Consider the following 22,626-nt stretch of genomic DNA (forward strand, 5'->3'; position numbering starts at 1 on the left):
GTGGAGGAGAGGGTTGAGGCCCGGAGGTGACCAGAGCCAGGGAGGTGCTGGATGGGAGAGGCCTTGTCTGGATATTGCCACAGGAATTGGCAAGCTTAGGCAGCAGTGGGCATTCAGATCGTGGGTGATGCCATCTGTTACTAGCTCGGGACACTAGTACGAAGATGTTCAGGTATGCGGTGGGATCCTGTCTGTGCATATCCGTTCTCGGGTCTAAATTCCAATCTCCCTCAGGAGCCTGCACCCTGCAACCTGAGTTACCTCATGGAAATGCCCTTTGTGTTATTCCACCTGGCACCAAAATCCTTTTTGTGTGGGTTCCTGCTTCTACCTCTTTATCCGCTGCCTGGACTCATGGTTGGGGTTGCTAAGCTGAAGTTTTCCCATTTTCCACCAGGGTTCTGCGGTAGAGGGTATTGCACGTGGCAATCATAACCATAAATGGTTCACAGACTCCCAGCCGAACTGTTTATTTTGTGGATTCCATGGACCATGCATATATTGGTGTGAGTAATTGCACCCTCTTTTAGTTACTTTAAAAATCTTTTGCTGTGCTTCTGGTTGCACTTCCACCCCTCACTCCTGATCTTTGGGCATCCAAAGATGCAGACAGATGTAGGCAAGTTGGAAGATCTCCTTGTGGGTCTGCTCCTATTAACTGGTCCAGACAGTGGAATGTGGAGGGGGTCATCTCTACCAACCCTCTGCCCCTCTTCCACAGCTACGTTTGTGGTTGGGTATCCTTGGAGAGGGAGCACGTGGTGTTCACCAATGCTCTCGCTGCCATTAGAGAGGTGTGCACTGCAGGGAGTGTGTTATCTCTCCTTTCAACTACAGTTTGATTTAGCCAGTCATCTTTCCCTTCCCTAGCCTCATCTTTGACACTCTGAATTGCCCTTAGTGGGCTTCACATGCAAAATAATCAATTGGACAGCACGGGTGATTAATTGGTGGTGATTGAGAGGTGGCAAAATACTATGGGTGATTTTGGTGATGGGAGAAAAGAACATTCAGTTGTGAGTTAGAGCACTGCTGTATATCAAAAAAGGAAACAAAAGGAAGAAGAAGAAGGAAAAATAAAAATAAATACATTTGGGCAAAGGGCTCTTGTGGTGTAGTGGTAGTTCAAGCCTTATCTGCTGCAGACGTGTGTAATAGTATTTCTGAACGGCTTGATGAGGAAATATCTGGATTAAGTGAGGAGAAATTGCTCAGCAGGATTGGTAATGAGAGGACATAGATTTTAAAATGAATAGCAAAATAAGCATGGGAGGAGATAAGGCAATTATTTGTCAGACAAATAGCAATAATGTTGTTGGACTAGTAGTCTCAAAAGTGACCTGATTGTCTGGGGGACATGGGTTTAAATCCCACCACAACAACTGGTGGGATTTCACTTCCCCTTCTGTTTCTCTGCATAATTGGTCAGCATCATCTGACTGTTAATTGGTGGTTTGAAAACTGCGTTGTTTTCACCAAATCAGCATTCATTGTCACACACTTCCTGGCTGTCATTGACTCTTGACAAGAGATTACCCTCAATATAGTGCTGAATCTACTGGTGTCAAATGACTCACAAATAAGAACCGTAAGAAATAGCAACGTGAGTCAGCTGTTCAGCCCTTTGAACCTGCTCTGTCATTCAATAGGATCGTGACTAATCTGACATCCCTCAAGTTCACTTTCCTGCTTTTTCTCCATAAAACTTTATTCTCCCTACTGTTCAAGAACCCAGCTGTCTCAGCCTTAAGTATACACAAGGACTCTGTCCAGATAGCTCTCATTGACAAGGAGTTCCAAAGACTCACAACCCCCTGAGAGAAGAAATTCCTCCTCATCTCAGATGGCACCCCTTAATTCTGGTAATATGTCCTCTGTTCCTAAACTCTCGCATGTGGGCAAACATTTACCCTGTCAAGCCTTTTAAGAATCCTATATGTTTCAATAAGATCACCTCTAATTTGTCTAATCTCTCACGAGTGAAGTCCCAACCTGTTTAAACTTTGCTCAAAAGACAATCACTTCATACCTAGTGGACCTTCTTTGAATTGCCTCCAATGAAGTACTATCTTTCCTTAAAAAGGGGGACTGAAACTGCTCATTGTTCTCCAGATGTGGTCTCGCCAGCACCTTGGACAGTTGCAGTCAGCTTTCCCTACTCTTATACTCTAACCCTCTTGAAATAAGGGCTAATATTCCATTGGCTCTTCTGTCTACCTGCTTCACTTGTGGGCTAGCTTTTTGTGTTTCATGCACAAGCACCCCTGAGCCCCTTTGTGATATAGTACTTTGCAGTTTTTCTCCATTTAAATAATACTCTGTTCTTTTGTTCATCCTTGCCAAATGACAAATTTCACATTTTCTCACATTTGCCAAATGTTTGCCCACTTACTAACCTATCAATATCTGTCTTTCAACTGTTTGTATCCCTCTCACAATTTGCTTTCCACATATTTTTGTGTCTTCTGTAAATTTGGCGCACTCACTTCCTTTTTCCAAGTCATTAATATATATTGTAAACAGTTGTAGTCGCAGCACTAACTCCTGTGGAACACTGCTGGTCAAAGGTCGCCAATCTGAAAGGAATTCCATATCCCCATTCCAATTCTTTATCCATGCCAATATACCACCTTCAACACCAGAACTCTTATCTCATGCCTTGACCCTTTGTGAGGTATCTTGTTGAAAACCTTCTGGAATTCCAACTACAACACATTCTACCAGTTGCCCTCTGTCCATTCAAATTGAGCTTTCCGCAAAAAATGTTAGTCCAATACACTTTCCCTGTCATGAAGCCATGCTGGTTTTGTTTAATTAGATTCTGATATTCTAAATGTGCGGCTGTTACTTAATAATTGATTCAAACACTTTTCCAACTATGGATGTTAGATTAATCAGACTATAGTTACGCACGTTTGGCCTTCCTTTTTAAATAGAGGGGTCACAGGGGCAGTATTTCAGTCCTCCAGTATTTCTGCACAATCAAGAACTTTTGGAAAATTGCTATCAATCCATCCACTCTGTAGCTAGAATTCAAGCCATCAGGATGAGTGCACTTACCTGCCATTAAGCCCATTAGTTTGTTTAATGCTACTTCTCTAGGATAGTGATGGTACTAATTTCTTCCCCATATTCCTTAGTATTAATGAGAGGCTCAAACTATCTTCCAATGTAACCACTAATACAAAATATCTATCTAATTCCTCTGCCATTTCCTTGTTTCCCATAACCATCTCCCCAGATTCATTTTCTAAGGGACCTATGTTCACTTTGATCTCTCTTTTTCTTTATATTTATTTGAAGAAGTTCCTATTGTCAGATATTTTTGCTCTTTTCTCATATACCCTCGTAAATTATTTCATCTCTTTCTTATCTTTTTAATCCTCATTTCTGAATTTATCTCAGTCTTCGGGGCATTGACTGATTTTTGCCTCCTTATATGACTTTTCTTTCAACTTTATATTCTCATTAATTTCCTTGGTTAGCGATTGATCATTCTTAGAATCTTTCCTCATTGCTGGGACATATTGTTGCCGAGAGTTAGGCATTATCTCCTTAAATGTCTACCACTGCTTGTTTGTTGGATTTCCTACCAAAGTATCGGCCTAGTTCATGTAAGTTAACTCTATCCTCATTTCATTATAATTCCCTTTATTTAAATTAGATACAGATGTTCCCAACCAAACTCAAGGAGTAAATATCACCAAGGTGATAGCTGGCCTGGTCCATCCACATCCATGTTATGGTCAAGAAAGCACACACCAATGTCTCTACTTCCTCAGAAGGCTGAGGAAATTTGGCATATCCACAGTGACTCCTAGAATTTTATAAACTACTGCTACCAATATTCTTTTTCCCCTTCTCTTTTTTACCTCCACCCAAATGGCTGGCAATAAATTGTGTCTTTTACCAATTGATAAGATGTGGAATCCTGCAAGAGTCTGTTTTGGGTTTCAGCTTTTTCACAATTTATATCAGTGACTTACATGAGAGAAGCAATGGAATGGTAACAAAGTGTGCAAAGGACACAAAGGCATGGCGGAAAGTATACTGTGAAAAGGACTGAAAGGGGATGCTAGATTAGAGTGGTGCTGGAAAGAACAGCAGTTCAGGCAGCATCCGAGGAGCAGGAAAAATCGACGTTTCGGGCAAAAGCCCTTCATCAGGAATAGAGGCAGAGTGCCTGCAGGGTGGAGAGATAAATGAGAGGATGGTGGGATTGGGGAGAAAGTAGCATAGAGTACAATAGGTGAATGGGGGTGGAGATGGAGGTGATAGTTCAGGGAGGAGGGTGGGGGAAGGTGGCAAAGAGTACACTGGGTGAATGCGGGTGGGGATGAAGGTGATAGGTCAGAGAGGAGGGTGGAGTGGAGAGGTGGAAAGACCCCCAACACCTCATCTTCACCATGGATATCCAATCCCACTACACCTCCATCCGCCATGACCAGGGCCTCCAAGCCCTTCATTTCTTCCTCTCCCGATGTCCCCAATAGTACCCTTCCACCCACACTCTCATTCGTTTGGCTGAACTGGTCCTCACCCTTAACAATTTCTCCTTCGAATCCTCTCACTTCCTCCAAACCAAAGGGGTAGCCATGGGCACCCGTATGGGCCCCAGCTATGCCTGTCTCTTTGTTGGCTATGTAGAACAGTCCATCTTCTGCAGTTACACCAGCACCACTCCCCATCTCTTCCTCCGCTACATTAATGACTGCATTGGTGCCACCTTGTGCTCCCGCGCGGAGGTTGAGCAATTCATCAACTTCACCAACACATTCCAACGTGACCTTAAATTTACCTGGACCATCTCTGACACCTCCAGCCCCCTCCTGGACCTCTCCATCTCCATTAATGATGACCAACTTGACACCGACAGTTTTTACAAACCCACCGACTCCCACAGCTACCTGCATTACACCTCTTCCCACCCCAACTCCTGCAAAAATGCCATCCCATATTCCCAATTCCTCCGCCTCTGCCGTATCTGCTCCCAGGAGGACCAGTTCCATCACAGAACACACCAGATGGCCTCCTTCTTTAGAAACCACAATTTCACTTCCAACATGGTTAAAGATGCCCTCCAACACATCTCGTCCACATCACGCACCTCCGCCCGCAGACCCCACCCCTCCAACCGTAACAAGGACAGAATACCCCTGATGCTCACTTTCCACCCTACCAACCTTAACATAAACCAAATCATCCGCCGACATTTCCGTCACCTCCAAACGGAACGCACCACCAGGGATATATTTCCCTCCCCACCCATTTCTGCCTTCCGCAAAGACTGTTCCCTCTGTGACTACCTGGTCAGGTCCATGCCCCCCAAACAACCCAGCCTCCTGTCATTGCACCTTCCCTTGCCACCGCAGGAATTGCAAAACCTGCGCCCACACCTCCCCCCTCACCTCCATCCAAGGCCCTACAGGAGCCTTCCACATCCATCAAAGTTTTACCTGCACATCCACCAATGTCATTTATTGTATCTGTCGCTCCCGAAGCGGTCTCCTCTACATTGGGGAGACTGGGCGCCTCCTAGCAGAGCGCTTGAGGGAACATCTCCGGGACACCCGCACCAATCAACCACACCGCCCTGTGGCTCAACATTTCAACTCCCCCTCCCACTCAGCCAAGGATATGGTCACCACTGCTCCCTCACCACCCGATGCCTAGAGGAATACTTCTGCCTTGGAACACTTCAACCCCAGGGCATCAATGTGGATTTCATCAGTTTCCTCATTTCCCCTTCCCCCACCTCACCCCCGTTCCAAACTTCCAGCTCAGCACTGTGCCCATGACTTGTCCTACCTGCCTATCTTCCTTTTCATCTATCCACTCCACCCTCCTCGCTGACCTACACCTTCATCCCAACCCTCATTCACCCCAGTCTAGTCTTTGCTACCTTCCCCCACCCCCATTCACCTATTGTACTCTATACTTTCTCCCCACCCCCACCCTCCTCTCATTTATCTCTCCACCCTGCAGGCACTCTGTCTCTATTCCTGATGAAGGGCTTTTGCCCAAAATGTCGATTTTCCTGCTCCTTGGATGTTGCCTAAACTGCTGTGCTTTTCCAGCACCACTCTAATCTAAAATCTGGTTTCCAGTATCTGCAGTCATTGTTTTTACCTGAATGGGGATGCTGACAGAAATAGGTGAATGTATGGTCAAAATCTGACAGATGGTGAATGTGGGAAATTTTTAATATATTCACTTCAGTGGTAAGAACAAAAAGAAAGCAACATTTAATGGAGAATGCCTGCAGAATTCTAAGGTGCAGCATGACCTAGGTATTCCAGTGCCTAAATCACAAAATGTATGCAAGTAGTCAAAGTAATTAATGGATAATTAAAGCTAATGGAATGCTATCCTATATATTAGAAAAATTGAACAAAAAAGCAAGGATAATATGCCTTGATTAAACAGAGCATTGCTAAGTTCACATCTCAGTAAGGTATGATTAGTCTAGATAGCATGCAATTCAATACTTTTCACTTTACATGTGACAATAATAAATCAAATTACTTTTGATCTCCTTATTTAAGGAAGGCATTTGAAGGCAAGTCAGAGAATGTTTACTGAGGAGAAAAAGTTATTTCCACTGAAGTTTGGTAGATTTTTGGGATGACTTGATTGAAATATATAACATCCTGAATGGTTTTGTAGTACTGTTTGTGGGAGAGATGTTTCCTCTTGTAAATAGTCCAGAACTATGGGGAACTATTTAAAAATTAGGGATCATCATTTTAGGACATAATTGAAGGAGTTTTATTTTCTCTTAGGGAGTTCTGTGACTTTGAAACATTGTACTTCAGAAGGTGAAGTCATTTAATATTTTTACAGTGCAAGTTGCTAGATTGCTGTTAGGCGAGGGACTCAATGGTTATTTATGCAGATAGAAATGTGGAATGTAAAATACAAATAAATCAACCATGAGAATATTGAATGTGGAGCGGGCTTAAGAGGTCAAAGGGCCCACTTCTGCTCTAATTTGTATGCTTGCATGAGATAGCAGAAATATAAAGGGCAATATTAATACCAGGTTAATTCTGACTTTTTTTAAAAAAGAGCATTAAAATCTCATGGAGTAAGACAAGAGGATGCAGGTTGACATTTGATTGCAGCAGCACTTTCATTTCTGGGACTTGATTAATTTTCGAGAATCATAGACATGCAAAAGCATAAAGGAGGCCATTTGGCCCATCATGCCTGTGCTGGCACTCTGGAAAAGTAATTCACCTCGTGCTGCTCCCTTGTCTTTTCGCTACAACTAACAATATTTTAGATAATAATCTAATTCTCCTTTGAATGTCATTATTGAATCTGTTTCCTCCTTGGAGAAAGGTTGGGCAGTGGAATATTTACAATCGGCGTACAAGTTACTCTGCAGCACAGGGACTTTAATGTCAGCCTTCACTTTAACTACAGCAACTTGTCCTTCCAGTTTGTAACATGCCCACACAGAAACTGATAACCAGAAACAAAGGACTCACGGACTCCTGTGTGGGCGTGGCTGATGCGATATTTACAGGTTCACCATCGAAGATCCTGAGAATATGTGCGGGACTAAGTTCCTGTTAAGAGTTGACGCTGCCCCCAGTGCAGGGCGCGGCCAAACTGGTCTGGCAGGGGACTTGCTTTATCCAGGCGGTCAGTCATGGTTTCTCAGAGTGACCGGTCTCACCGCTGATGTTACCACATTTATATATAAACACAATCACCCAAATTGTGCCTTTTGTTTCTTGTTTCGATCTTCAAACGTCATTGCCAGATGGAAGTAGGTTATTGAAATTCAGAAAGCCATTTGTTTTGGGGAAGTGCATTGTATCATGCAGCACATATCTACGGCACGTAGCAACTTTGTTTTTTTTAAATCTTTACAGCATTGGGTTCTGATTTGAGTTCTTTCCCATGTTATGACGACTTAGTAACTCCAGTTCATTTCGTTGCTCGAACTGCCTTTTCCAGATGGTAAGGTGTTTTACATAACCACATTCAAAACTGAGCGAGACTTTTCTTATGGGACGGGGAGGGCTTCTCCGCCCATTACATTTTTACACGTAGGCAGTGGATCTAAAACAATGTTTGGCCATTTCAACGCCTTTATTTTATTTAATAATTAAGTAATTGTTTTGATTATTTTACAATTGGCGCTTCCCAATTCACTGAGATTGCGATGGACTTCCTCGTTTGCGGGACTGGTTTGATTCCAACGCCATCGTGCAACGTTACAGTTTGCATCTAACTTATTTTGGAAAGGTGTATGACCAATGTGTGGGACCCCTCTCCAACCGCTCACCCACGCTGCTTCCTGGGTGAGAGATAGCAGATACAGGTCTTACAGTTTCTGTGAACTGACTCGTGTTAGTGCTCGTACCAGCTTCAACTCCAGTATCCGGCAGGGTGACTGAGTTTGGAACTGTACATCCGCCACCTCCATAGATTATTCAAAAAAATGTTTTTGTTTCTTCTTTGATCCGGCCAGTGATTGACTATGCTGTCCTGTAAATACTAAAATGGTCTGTTAGTTGATCACAGTTTCCGAATCATGCAGGGCTCTTTAATAAAGTGTAGAGACTTATCATTTTTGATTTTAAGAATTTCGTTCTTAAATAACTGCCGTTATATTTAGCTTGTCGGTAAGTGACTATGGTCGTTAAAATACGTTAAAAAGCCAGGTATAATATTGCACTGTGTTTCCACTGTATTGTTTTGCCATTCAGATTAATGAGACGTTGAATGTTAGTAAATTGAAGGGTGCTGGTAGTGACACGTTGAAATCACCATGGCACAGATAATCGTTCATAAACAGCTTGCCCTGGTCTGAACAAGGTTCTTATAATGTTTCCTTCATTGTTTACTTCGATTGAGATCAAAAGCTCCAGAAGGGGCACGTGATTGGATGCGATCTATTCGTAACACTTTTCACACTCGTCCATTGACAATAATCTAGGCAAAAATTCTGAGGACAGTTGTGTGTGTATACATACGCTACCTGTTGTAGCAACGAAATGTAACTGATATGGCTTCGTGCCCACAGACATTGATTTTAAAAGCCCAAATAGGAATTAAATTAAATTCTGATTTTTTTTTGTATTGGTATGGCATTATTTTAAGTAATGAATAGAGTGAATGATCTAAGGAAACTAAACCAACAGAACTTCTCAACGCCATCAAATTTAGAGTTGATGATGGGCTAGACTCACCAATGTGCAATTAAAAATAGAGGATAGAAGCAATTGTATAGGCGTCAGTCCACAGTACACAGAACTCAACAATAATCTGAGGTTGAAATGTTGCAGCTTTGTTGCTATCACAGCCCAGGAGCATCGCTCCAAAAGCTAGTGTGCTTCCAATTAAACCTGTTGGACTATAACCTGGTGTTGTGTGATTTTTAACTATGTAATTCCTAGGTGTTGCTGGTGAGGTCTAGGGAGTGGTGTTATGTAAAGCTGGTCTAGCCTTCACCTTTGCATAATTCCAAGCCAATGTAATGTTACAATTCATGTGAGAAGGTGGAAAGATAATGTGGCTGTGACTTAACTAAGGACAAGTATCAGAAAGAGGAATGCAGCTGTGGTAGTTCAAAGAGCTTGGCCATCTGCTGTCGGATGATTGAGCAGCCTCCCTTCCATCTTACAGAAGATCTCGGCTCTGTGTCCTATACAAACTTCTGCAAACCCAGATTGAGTCCATACAATATTTCCCATCGTCTATTGTGTTGGAAAAGGGTTTAGGCAAATAGTGAGGATAACTTGAATATCTCATTTAATTAAGCTGTTGAGTAACACAGTTATTTGAAGCCAAGAATACTGTGGGCTGCTTACCAGAACTGGAGAATCGTTTGCAGTGGTCATTGAGGTGCAATGGGGTTTCAAAACGATGGGTTAGATTTTTGTATTGAGAAAACACTAACAAGCATGTATAGAGGAAAAGATCTGTTATATTCCATTATAAATGATGGCAATATGCATAAATAAGCACTGATATTTCACTTTACTCATTAAGTATTTGATTGAAAACAATTAGGCCATTTTACCAAGTGTAAAACACAGGCATGGGAGTGTGAATTGCTACTGTTTTGCTCTTGCTAAAAGTTTCATTTTCATTAGAAAAAATATTTCAACTTGATTCTGATTGGTAATCATACACTTGATATCAGAATTATTGTGCTGGGTGTTCTTTTGATCTGTTGTTTGGTGGGATTAGAAAAGTCCAAAATAATTATTACAGAGATCAAAAGGAAGTATTAATATCTCTCAATATAGACATAGTTACATAGAAAGTACATTTTAATGCATTCTTTTTGAAGCTCAGAGGATTTTATTGCCTGTACTATTTCCAAGTAAATGTGTAACTTATGACTTGCTGTGTGCATTTCTAACTAAAAGCCAGAAAAGTTCAGAAGGATGAGAAATATGTTGTGGATAGATCCAAGGTTCAAATGTGTACACTGTCATTAGCTTTGTTACATTGTTTTCAATGTTTCACAAAAGTCACAAGTTAGTTCATTATTTTCAGAATGCACTATTTTGTTAAAGAACAGTGCGTCTTGGACAGTAAGTAAAGATGTACTTATTGAATGGGTAACTATTTTTCCAAAAACATATGTACTTGACTTCAAGATAATGTGTAAATTTTAAAAAATCTACATGATAGAACCAATGGTGGAAAGTGCAACATAAGTTTGATTGAATATATACCTATATCTTTCTATTATATGTTAGTTGTGCTGCTGTGCATTGTTAACATTTTGCCCTTATTTTAAATACATTGATTTACTGAGTCAAAATGAATACAGAAATGGTTAACTTATTGAAAATCCATTATCATGTTCACTGTTACCTGCTGACACCAACATTGAACTAAAAGTTGTTTCAGAGAGGGATGACAACAGAGGCACATTTCTTTGCAGTTTTCTTTGCTGTTGGTGTGCACTGTTATCAAGGAGTCAATGTGCTCCTATTCGAGCTGTTAAATTTGGAAATCAAATGTATAATTCTTGGCTCTGAGTCAGAAAGTTATGGACTGAAGTCCAACTTCAAGCTTGAGCACAAAAATCTAGGCTAACACCCACGATTGTACAGTAGTGAAAGAATGCTGCACTGTTGACAATACCACCTGTTGGTTAAAATATTAAACCAAGACCCAATCAGCACTTTCGGGGTAGATATTAAAAGATCTATGACACTAGTTTAGGGCAGAACAGGAAGTTATCTCCAGATTTTTGGACAATGTTTATCCGTAAATCAACATCACAAGAAGAAATCATCTGATCATTATCACATAGCATGGGATTTTATTAGAGCCATTTATTAAATGTCAAATTATTATAGTTCTTTGAGAAAGTAACAAGCAAGATAGGTAAATTGGACTTGTAGATGTTAAGTATTTAGATTTATAAAAGGTACTTGATAAGATATCACATGAAAGCTAGACAAAATAAGTGCTCATGATGAAGGATGTAACATATTAGTATGAGTGGAGGATTGTTTAATTATTTTGAAGCAGAGAGTAGTGATCATTTTTGGTTCAGCAAACAATAACCCGTGGAATGCCACATGGCATCATTTACAACCTACAGCAATCACTTGGATGAAGGCAATGAATTTTTGCAGCTTTGTGGTAGCTACATCTGTTGATGATACAAGGATAGCTAGGAAAGTATCAAGAGAATACCCTATCTCTTTGTGTGAATGGGCATAGATTTAGTCAATGGAGTATAATGTCAGAAAATGCAAACTTTTCCACTTTGGCAGGAAGAATAGAAAGACAGCAATAAAGGAAGCAAAAGTAGTAGGAACAAAACTCTCTAAGTTATAGAGGCATCTGGTATCATGGTATAGGAAATGCAAAAAGTTAGTGTGCAGGCACAGCAAGTGATTAGAAAGGGAAATGGAATATTGATTTTTAATGCAAGCGGAGTCGAGTTTAAAATTAGGGAAGTGTTGTATAGCTGTATAGAACCTTGGTGAGATGGTATCCGACCACAGTGCATAAATTTGATCTCTGTACTTAAGAAACGATAAAATTGCATTTGGAACAGTTGAGAGAAGGCTTACTCAACTGATTCTAGGAATGTAGGACTAAACATATGAGGAAAGTTTGGGCCTATATCCATTTGAGTTCAGAAGCATGAGATGGGACTTTTCTTTTATCCATGCAGAGATGATAAGCATTCTGGATGGTACTTATTGCCCTTAGCTAAATGCCCTTGAGAAGGTGATGATGAGGTGCCTCCCTGAACTGCTGTAGTCCATTTGGTACAAACATATTCACAATATTGGGTAACACCAAGGTCTGCAAATGCAGGAAACCCGAGTCTAGATTAGAGAGGTGCTAGAAAAGCACAGCAGGTCAGGCAGCATCCGAGGAACAGGAAAATTGACGTTTCGGGCAAAAGCCCTTCGTCAGGAATCTAGACATTCACAATATTGTTAGGGAGGGAATTCCAGGATTTTGACCCAGCAATAGTGAAGGAAAAATGACATGTTTCCAAACCAGAATGGTGTGTGACCTAGAGGACAACATGTTAGAGTCAGTGTCATCAAGTATCTGCTTTTCTTAAATTTCAAAATATACTTAACTTTCAAACACAGTTCAGCTCTGTATAGTAGCATATCAAGGAAACAAACACGCATTGGAGTTTGACTTTATCCAACAAACCAAAGACATCTCTCACTTAACCCAGAATATATTTACATACATTTGAGGCACCAGCATAGTCGGATCACTGAACAAACCCCATTCTGCTGCTGTTACTTGTCTGCATGGTGGAAATCGCAAGTCTCAAAGGTGCTGTCATAAAAGACTTGGTGAATGTTGCAGTGCATCTTTTTGATAGTACATACTGCTGCCATTGTGCATCAGTGCTGTGGGAAGTGAATGTGATAGTGAAGCACCCTGCTCTGTCCTGAATGATGTTGAGCTTCTCAGATGTCATTGGAGCTTGGCTATCGAGGTACTAGCCATTCATGATATACATTGTCATATTCTTATCCAGCCAATTAGCAGAGCAGCTGATGCTGACTGAGCACTGCAATCATTGAAATGAGCAGGCAATATAGAAAAACGGAAAACAGGAGCAAGAACAGGTCATTCAGCCCTTCGAGCCTGTTCCGCCATTCACTTTGATGATGGCTGATCATACAAATTGTTGTAATGCTTCCTTTTCACTCAGTACATTTGGTTACCTAGATATCATGATTTCCAGTTTAGAGGTATATTGAATTCACACACAGATCCTGGATGCCATGTAGAAGGCACAATATTTTTTCTCAACTATAACAGTCAAGAATTTCACTGCAAAAGCACTAAAAACTCTACAAGCATTCATGTGCCAATATTCTCAAAATTCAGACCCTTGAGTTATCAATAGTAGTCCCAGGAGTATTCCACTTTCAAATAATCTACTATCTGTTTTCCTATCAATGAATCGATACCTTTAGTCCTGTCTATCTCTACAGCTTGTATTTTTGATGAATCATAGCTTTTGATAACTTTCCCATACTTTACAGAGGAAGGAAAACAGGAAGTTTGGTTAATTACTTAGTCTAAGAAACATTTGATTCAACACTTGCAGTTTTATGTCCCCAGTTAAGTTGAATGCTATGTTTGAACCATTTGTGGGATAGTTCCAATAACTCAAAGATTCAACCACCTGCCTGTATGGATGGTAATCTACTCTTCTTTTTAGTCCCTGTATCCTGAAAAATTAATACTGACCTTTCCATGATAACATGTACGGATCAATCAAAAATAGTCAACATGACTTTGTGATGTGGAGATCAAGTCTGACCAGCTTGTTCGAATTTTTTGAAGAGGTGATCACATGTGTAGATGAGGGCAATGACCTCTAATGCGGTCTACTTAGAATTCAGCAAAACCTTTGATAAGGTCCTCTATGGAAGACTGATAGCAAAAGTGAGAGCCGTGGTAACCAAGGAAGTCATGCTAATTGGATCCAGAATTAGCTGAGTAGCAGGAAGCAGAGTGCGATTGTTGAATAGGGTTTGTATGACTACTGGTTACACAGGGATCAATGTTTAGCCCTTCCTGTTTGAGGTTTATATGAACAATTTATACTTGAATGTGCGAGGGTTGATTAGTAAGTTTTTTAATACGTATGTAAATTGGTGAGGTGCTAAATGGTGAGGAGGATAGCTTTAGATTACAGAAGGATTTAGATGGGCTGGTCAGAATGGGTTGATTGGTGGTAAATGGAAATCAGTCCTGATAAATTTGAGGAGGTGCTCTTGGGAGGACAAGCAAGGCAAGGGAATACATGATAAATGGCAGGACCCTAGAAAGCACTAAGGATCAGAGGCACCTTGATGTCCATGTCCACTTGTCCTTTAAGGTAGAGGGACAGGTAGATAAAGTGATGAAGAAAGTATATGGGCTGCTTCCTTTATTAGCTGAGATATAGGGTTTAAGAACCAGCTGGCTATGTTGGAACTGTATAAAATGTTAGCTAAGCTCCAACTAGAGTGTTTTGTGTGGTTCTGCAGTATTTAATATAGGAGGGATGTGGTTGCACTGGAAATGTGCAAGGGAGATTTACCAGGATATTGTCTGGCTTGGAGTGAATTGCTTGTGAAAAGAGATTGAATAGACTGGGGTTGTTTTCCTGGGAGCTGAGGAGACAGTGGAGGTACATGATTGAGATGTACTGAAGTATGAGGGGCATAGACAAGGTAGACAGAAAGGAAATTTTTCACTTGATAGAGGGTTCAATATTCGGGGCCATGGATTTAAGGTAAGTGTTAGGAGGTGTAGAGGGGATAAGAGGGAAACTGTTTTCACCCAAACGGTTGTGGGGATCTCAAACTCACTGCGTGCAAAAGTAGTAGAGGCAGGAGCCTGCATAATATTTAAGAAGTATTTAGGTGTATACTTGTGATGCCAATGCATACAAGGCTATGGGGCACGTGCAAGAAAATGGGATTAGAATAGTTAGATGGTTGTTTTTGACCAATGTAGACTCGATGGGCTGAGGACCTGTATGACTATATGACTTTAGATCCAGGGCCACCTCTTTGTTTTTCTACCTCAGATTGTGTTTGTTTGCTCCTTGGTTCAGTTGTCGAGCTCTTCCTCCTGACTCAGAAAGTTGTGAGTTCAAGCCCCATCCAAAGATTTGAACATATAATCTGGGAGAGAAATACACTGCAAGAAGTGCCACTTTCTGAGTGAGGTTTTAAATGGAGACTAAGGACCAGATTTTCTAGCTTGAGCTGAGAGTTATGGATTGGGAAATTTCCTGACATTGCAGTTTGGCAGGGTTCACTTCACATATTATAGACAATAGACAATAGGAGCAGGAGTAGGCCATTCTGCCCTTCGAGCCAGCACCACTATTCATTATAATTGTGGCTGATCATCCTTAATCAGTATCCTGTTCCTGCTTTTTCCCCGTAACCCTTGATTCCACTATCCTTAAGAGCTATTCTATTTTTGTGGTGGAATGAAGGTGTGAAGGTTCCAAAGCCAGCAGGTTAGAAGGATGGTTCTGTTTGCTGAGATTTTGCCTCAGTCCTGTATAAAATATAAGGCACCCTAGAACACAGTCCTTAAACCATATTCATCCCACTTAACTCCTCACACCTCTCCATACCTGATCCAATCACTGGACTGTTTCATATTCTCTACAGTACATTTCTACCCTATATAATCCACATCCCCATGCATCCCAATCACTCATGTCTATTCACTTAATCTCTAGAAGAACATATATATCCTGTAATAGCTTTGTAAGTCTTTGAGATGTTCATCAGACTGTCAAAGAAAACAAACTGCCAATCAAAAAAGCACGTCAAAGATCATAGGTTTCTTGGAAGCTCAACTCTAGTGAATACAGGTGTAGGAGCAAGTGAGGACTGCGGATGCTGGAGATAAGAGTCGAGAGTCCGGTGCTGGAAAAGCACAGCAGGTCAGGCAGCACCTAAGGAGTAGGAGAATTGATGTTTCGGGCAATCCAGCTCATTCCTGATGAAGGGCTCATGCCTGAAATGTTGATTCTCCTGCTCCTCGGATGCTGTCTGACCTGCTGTGCTTTTCCAGCACCACACTCTTGACTCTGAATACAGGCCTAGTTGAACCAATCTCTCCTCATAATATAATGACATGCCTGAGAAGCCTCTTGTAGATTCACTGCTGCCTGTTCTTCTTATTAGCAATAATCTAAACTACTGATGCCAAGTAGGGAAGATGTTCACAACATTAGCAGAAAATGAGCTCAATTTAGATGAGCTTGTTTACTGCAGAGTGACATGAAGGAGGATTTCCCAAACCAGCAGTTGCAGGCTATATTACAGAATCACTTCTTCAAATGGTTTTATCAGGCAGAGGATTAAAAGGGAAGGAAAACCTAAGTAAAGCAAGTTATTAACATTTTAGTTCACCTTTTGATGATATTGCAATATCACAGAATTGCTATGATGTTACAGTGGATAATAAAATGCTTTGATAGCCTTATATATCTGAATTTATTTGAAAATAACATGGTTTAGAATGGAGATGGGTGTGAGGCTATCTTACTGTTAGAACAAGACAGTACAATTGCTCACATTCTCTTTGCTGGCAGTTTTCTCTGTCTTTTGCCTAAAAGAGCCCTGTGTGAAATGAGTGTGGACAGTCTGAGTTCAATCCTTACTGGCTATACTGCAGAAAACTGGACATTTGAATTGATAATTTCATCAAATTAGCACCTGACTGCAAACAGCTCCAGGAATGGAAAATGGAAATAAATAAAAGAGTGGCACCTTCTGAGGTTGTGGCTGAGGTATAGTGTTGGTGAATAATAATGTTAGCCTTTCTCTGTATGTTAAATTTAGTCACATAGTGCTTGTCCCTAACAATGGGAGCTCTTCTTTGCTGTTCCAACACACGAACAAAGTGCATTGGGCAGAGTTTAAAAATGGTAGTTAAGCCCCTATCCTAGGATTCCTGTCCCAGTGGCATTGGCAGTTTCCATTGGTGCAGGAAAGGGCTGGGTTGGGAGTCCTCATGCTGCTGTCTTATTGGTGTTAGAACCATTGTGGAAGAGATCTTCTGAAAACTTGTGCAATTTTAGGAAACCCAGGAGGAAAGTATCATAAATTATTGTGAATCACAGTTTGGATGTAGGAATAATATAATAAGTCATTCCAAACTGTTTTGGCTTTCTACTGTTGTCTAAGTTGCATCTGCAATGAGTGATGATGCTGTGATTTGAAAAAGTGACCTTTAAATAATCTAGGCTAGATTGGCCAGATGTCAAGGGAAGAACAACTGTGTAAAAGTGGAAATGTCTTTGGATACAATAGAGGAGATTATCCCTGAATGAAATGTGATTCTGGATATACAGGATAAAGGAGGGAGAACTTCAACTAGAAAAACTAGGGCCATCAAGGTTTAGAATGCAAATAACTGAAACTATGTGTTATGGCTGAGATAGGAGGTGTGTCTTTCTCTAGTTTTTAAAAAAATTATTTGTTCATAGGATGTGGGTCACTGGCTAGGCCAGCATTTCTTGCCCATCTCTATTTCTGGACAGAGTAGGTAATGCTGCAGGTCTCAAGTCAAATATAGGCCAAACCAGCCAAAACCTGCATATTTTCTTCCCTAAAGTGCATTAGTGAACCATGTTTTTTTTTACAATTGATAGTGGTTACATAGTCTGGATTAGTGGTGCTGGAAGAGCACAGCAGTTCAGGCAGCATCCAACAAGCAGCGAAATCGATGTTTCAGGAAAAAGTCCTTCATCAGGAATGAAGGCAGTGAGCCGGAAACAGTCACTATTGGACCAGCTGTTTTTTTTAATTGAATTCAAATTTCACTATCTGCCATGATGGGATTCAAACCTCTGGATTACTCATCCAGTGACATTACTGCCTACCCTGTACTAGAAGTTCTACTATTCCATGAGTACTGTTCCTGTACCTTCTGGTTTTATTCTGCAATGTACAATATTGAAAGGCTAACCATTCTGAAATGCAGAGCTGAGAGTGTGAATTGTCTTCATTGCTTTCGTTTATTGACTGAAATCCAGCTCAGTCGTCCTTTGGCCATTTCAAAACTTTGACAGATGTCTACATTTTCAGTAAAGCTTTAAAATTCAACTCTGCCAATTATTTGGCTGTTTCAAAGCATGAACCGATGTCTAAACTTCCTGCTGTCTTCAAAAACATGAATCGATTTTTTCGGCATACTTTGTTTGCACAGTTAGAGGAAGTGAGCTGCCTACTTAACCACTCAGGGATTTTGCTCAGTAGAGTTTGTTTATAAAGCTGTCCAGGGAAATGAACGGAAGTTTTATTAGCTTCTGTGTGGTGACGACACATGGGGAGTCAGAAGCTGGACTGCTCTGCCTGTGGGGTTATGGCTGTCAGGTCTGGGGCGAGGGCTGGTTGTTTTGGGGTAAACAGGAATGGCTAGGGGGAGACTGCATCTGGTGGTGGGGGTTTGGGGTGACTGTGGGTGGGGTGAAAGTAGGGGTTCAGTGTTGAGTTGGTGTGGTTGAGTTGGTTTAACAGTTCCTAGTTGTTGAGTCTAACAGTTGCCCAATTGTTAAACTTTTAATTCTTCTAGCTTATCCTGGCTTAAGATAAGTTGCTCAAAACCTTCAAAAATTCTGTGACTCTAACTCCAAGTTGGGGACTCCTTCGGAGGGTATCGCATGCTGCATGACTGAGTATTGGAAGTTTCAATTCCTGTCTCTGCTTCTACAGTGACTATCTTCCCTTGAAAAATCTGGGCCATTTTATTAATCACTAAAATATACCTTATAACAAATGTATTGGACACCTCATCATCTTCTGTATCAGTAGAATTGGTTGCAAGTACATTGTTAAGTTGGCATGCCCTGGGAGTCCCGACTCTGGGATCCATTAAGTTTCATGGTCTTATGTCAAATATCAGCATAGAGAACTATGCTGAACAACCTAGGTTGATGAACCACTACTTTTCAGTTTTCTCTATATTGAAAAACACTCAGAAGAGGCACTGAAGGCAGCAAAGGCACAGAACCCAGTCTAGGTGGGAGCTTCAGTCTCCATTAGCAATGGCACATCATATTTTAGTACCTGAACTAAAGTCCCCAAAAACTCTTCTGTTCCAGCAAAGAAAGCACCAGCCTATCCAATCCTTCTCCATTCTGGAACATCTTTGTTGATCTCCTCTTATGAGCTCTGATCAGATTACATCCTTCTTGCAATGCACTGACCATAACTGGACGCAGTGCTCTAGCCATTGTCAACTATTGTTTTATACAAAAAAAAACAAAGAACTGCATGTGCTGGAAATCAGAAACAAAATCAGAAATTGCTGGAAAAACTCAGCAGGTCTGGCAGCATCTGTGAAGAGAAAGCAGAGTTAACGTTTCAGGTCCAGTAACCCTTCTTCAGTCTCAACCTGCAGGGAAACGGTATTCTGTCCTGGAAATAAATTTGGCTTTGAGTAGATTCATACGTCATTTTTCTGATTTGTAAACACACATTAATGCCCAGTGCACTTTAAACACAGAAACACTTTGGCTTTCCATTGAAGTCATCATGTCTTTGAATTATATTTGAATAGCTGCCTGCACTTTGACAGAGTGGGTCCCGTCATCTCCTTCCAGTGGGTCTTCAGTGAGATCCAGTTGATGGAACTACTCTCACCTGATTTCATTCTTAGCTAATTGTAGTCAAAGGCTCACTTCCAGTGGCATCTCTTTGTTCTCCAGCACTATTACTGCTAGTGTTAGCCAAGGATCTGTTTTTGGCTCCTCCTGTTTCTCAGCTTCGTGTGCTCCTGAAAGCACAGTGTTAATTTTCACATGGACAATAATGATGTCCAGCTCTACTTACCCAACAAACCCCAATGCCACAACACCCTCCCACTCTCTTGACAATTACATTTTTTCTAAGTTATCAGACTGGTTGTTTTGACAACCAGAACTGGATCAGAAATGTCCTCCAGTTCATTACAGTGAAGGCTGAAGCTGTTGTTTTTAGAGCCTATTACCAGTCTATTCACAACCTCAGTATTACTTTTGATCATGAGGTGAGCTTCCAACCTCATTTCCATTTATATCATCTCTAAAACTGCATATTTCTATCTATGTAACACCACCCAGCCTCATTCTTGTCTCAGCTCATCTGCTGCTGAAACTATCACTCATGTCTTTGTTACTTCTGAACTCGACTCTCCTAATGCACTCCTTGCTTGTCTCCCACATTCTATTCTCCATAAACTTCAGGTTATTCAAAACACTACTCCCCATATCTTAATTCTCACTAAGTCCTGTTCCCCTGTCTCACTCCTGTGCTTATTGATCCACACTGGTTCCCAGTCAAGCAGTGTCAGAGTCATAGAGGTGTACAATGCAGAAACATATACCCATCCAAATGCCTTTTAAATGCTGTAGTTGTACCAGACTCCACTACTTCCTCTGGCAGCTTATTTCATACACGTACCACCCTCTGCATGAAAACATTGCTGTTAGGTCTCTTTTATATTTTTCCCCTCTCACCCTAAACCTATGCCCTCTAGTTCTGGACTCCCCCACCCAGGGAAAAGACTTTGCCTATTTATCCTATCCATGCCCCTCATGATTTTATAAACCTCTATAAGGTCACACCTCAGCCTCTGACACTCCACAAAAAACAGACCTAACCTATTCAACCTCTCCCTGTAGCTCAAATCCTCTAACCCTGGCAACATCCTTTTAAATCTTTTCTGAATCCTTTCAAGTTTCACAACATCCTTCCAATAGGAAGGAGACCAGAATTGCACGCAGTGTTCCAAAAGTAGCCTCACCAATGGATAAATTCCCAGGACTTGATCAGACCTTACAGATAACACCCCAGACACCACCATTACCATTCCTGGATATGCCCTGTTTCACTGGCAGCCAAACCCAACAGAGGTGGCAGCACAGTGGAATACAGGCAGGAGGGAGTTGCCCTGGGAGTCCTTGACATTGACTCTAGACCCCAAAAAGTCTCATGGCTTCAAGGTTAAGTGCAAGGAAACCTCTTACTGGTTGCCACGTACTGCTCTCCTTCGGCTGATGAATCACTACTCCTCCATGTTGAACAACACTTCAAGGAAGTACTGGGAGTGGCAAGGGCATAAAAATGCACTTTGCGTGGAGGATTTCAATGTCCACAACCCAGAGTGGCTCGGCAGCAGCATTACTGATTAAGCTGGTCGGTTCGTAAAGGATATAATTGCTAGACTGGGTCTGCGGCAGGTGGTGAAGGAGCCAACAAGAGGAAAATACATACTTCACCTCATTCTTACTAATCTGCTGGCTGCAGAAGCATCTGTCCATGACAGTACAGGTAAAAGTGACCATTGCACTGTCCTTGTGGAGATGAATTTCCGCCTTCACATTGAGAATACCCTCCATTGTGTTGATTGGCACTAAATGGGAGAGACTTCAAACTGATCTGGCAGCTGAAGCTGAAGCAGAACTGTACTCCAGCACAATCTGCGACCTCATGGCCCAGCATATCCCCCACTCCACCATTACCTTCAAGCCAGGAAATCAACCCGCCCTCAATGGAGATGCAGGAAGGCATGCCAGGAGCAGCATCAAGCATACCTGAAAATGAGGTATCAACCTGGTGAAGCTACCACAGGACTACTTATGTGCCAAACGCCATAAACAACAAGTGATAGTCAGAGCTAAGCAATCCCACTACTAATGGATCGGATCTAAGCTCTGCAGTTCTTCTACATCCAGTCGTGAATGATGGTGGTGGACAGTCAAAAAAAAATTGTGGAGGAAGAGGTTCTACAAATATCCTCATCCTGAATGATGGAGGAGCCCAGCACATCAGTGCAAAAGACAAGGCTGATGCATTCACAACAATCTTCAGTCAGAAATGCCAGTGAGAAGATTCATTTTGAGCTCCTCCAGTGGCCCCCAGCATCACAGATACCAGTCTCCAGCCAATTCTATTCACTCCACGTGATATCAAGAAACAGCTGGAGTCACTGGATACTGAAAAGGCAATGGGTCCTGATAACATTTCAGCAATAGTACTGAGGATGTGTGCACCCCTAGCCAAGCTCTTCCAGTAGTTACAACTCTGGCATCTACCCAACAATGTCGAAAAATGCCCAGGTATGTCCTGTACACAAAAAGCAGGACAAATTCAACCTGGCCAATTACAGTCCAATCAGTCTACTCTCCATTATCAGTAAAGAGATGGAAGGGGTCATCAACAGCTATCAAGAAACACCTGCTCAGCAGCAACATGCTCAGTGATGCCCAGTTTGGGTTTCACCAGGGTCACTCAGTTCCTGACCCTATTACAGCCTTGGTTCAAACATGGACAAAAGAGCTGAATTCCAGGGCTGGGGTGAGAGTGACAGCCTTTGACATCAAGGCCACATTTGATGGAGTATAGCATCAAGGAGCTCTGGCTAAACTGGAATCAATGGGCATCAGGGGCAAACACTTTGCTGGTTAGAGTCATACCTGGCACAAAGGAACATAGTTGTGGTTGGGGAGGGTCAGTATCTCACCTCCAGGACATCTCTGCAGGAGTCCCTCAGGGTAGTGTCCTAGGCTTAACAATCTTCAGCTGCTTCATCAATGACCTTCCCTCTGTCATAAGGTAAGAAGTGGGTATGTTCATGGATGATTGCAGA

The 22,626-nt window shown here is 41.6% G+C and overlaps 1 protein-coding gene across 1 annotated transcript in view; it reads left to right on the forward strand.

Moving 5' to 3' along the window:
* The first annotated feature begins 7,861 nt into the window (after nucleotides 1–7,861).
* The window catches only part of rbm47 (RNA binding motif protein 47), a 252,859-nt gene continuing 238,094 nt past the window's right edge, over nucleotides 7,862–22,626 (forward strand). Inside the window, exon 1 of the mRNA XM_060824626.1 lies at nucleotides 7,862–7,971. The gene's annotated coding sequence lies outside the window, so the exon portion shown is untranslated. The remainder of the gene's footprint in view (nucleotides 7,972–22,626) is intronic.

The sequence above is a fragment of the Hemiscyllium ocellatum genome, chromosome 1 (genome assembly GCF_020745735.1).
Source record: "Hemiscyllium ocellatum isolate sHemOce1 chromosome 1, sHemOce1.pat.X.cur, whole genome shotgun sequence".
In the NCBI taxonomy this organism is placed as follows: domain Eukaryota; kingdom Metazoa; phylum Chordata; class Chondrichthyes; order Orectolobiformes; family Hemiscylliidae; genus Hemiscyllium; species Hemiscyllium ocellatum.